The sequence below is a fragment of the Psammomys obesus genome, unplaced genomic scaffold (assembly GCF_907164565.1).
Source record: "Psammomys obesus unplaced genomic scaffold, mPsaObe1.curated_primary_1811, whole genome shotgun sequence".
NCBI lineage: Eukaryota > Metazoa > Chordata > Mammalia > Rodentia > Muridae > Psammomys > Psammomys obesus.
The window spans coordinates 512,121-512,420 of record NW_026593947.1 but is presented as its reverse complement, the minus strand read 5'-3'; the positions used below and the strand labels follow the sequence as shown (position 1 = coordinate 512,420).

At 51.3% G+C, this 300-nt stretch overlaps 1 protein-coding gene across 5 annotated transcripts in view; it reads left to right on the top strand.

Annotated features, from left to right (window-relative positions):
* Nrp1 (neuropilin 1) overlaps window positions 1-300 on the top strand; it is a 142,262-nt gene that overhangs the window by 113,277 nt on the left and 28,685 nt on the right. The window lies entirely within an intron of this gene.

The following is a 300-nucleotide window of genomic DNA, read 5'->3' as shown; positions in this document are numbered from 1 at the left end:
GTGTGTGTGTGTGTGTGTGTGTGTGTGTGTGTGTGTGTGTGTGTGTCATGAGCAGGTATATTCATGCATGTGTGTGTATCTGTCTGTCTTCTGTCTATCTTTGGGAGGGGTGTGCAAGTATGATCATAAATGTGGAGGCCAGAGGACAACCTCAGGTGCCATTCCTCAGGCACTTTCCTCCTTGTGTTTTGAGACAGATCCTCACTGACCTGGGGATAGCCAATTAGATTAGGCTGCCTGGTTGAGTTCCAGAGATCTCCCTCCCTCTGCCTCCCTGCCTCTCTGCCTCCCTGCCCCTCT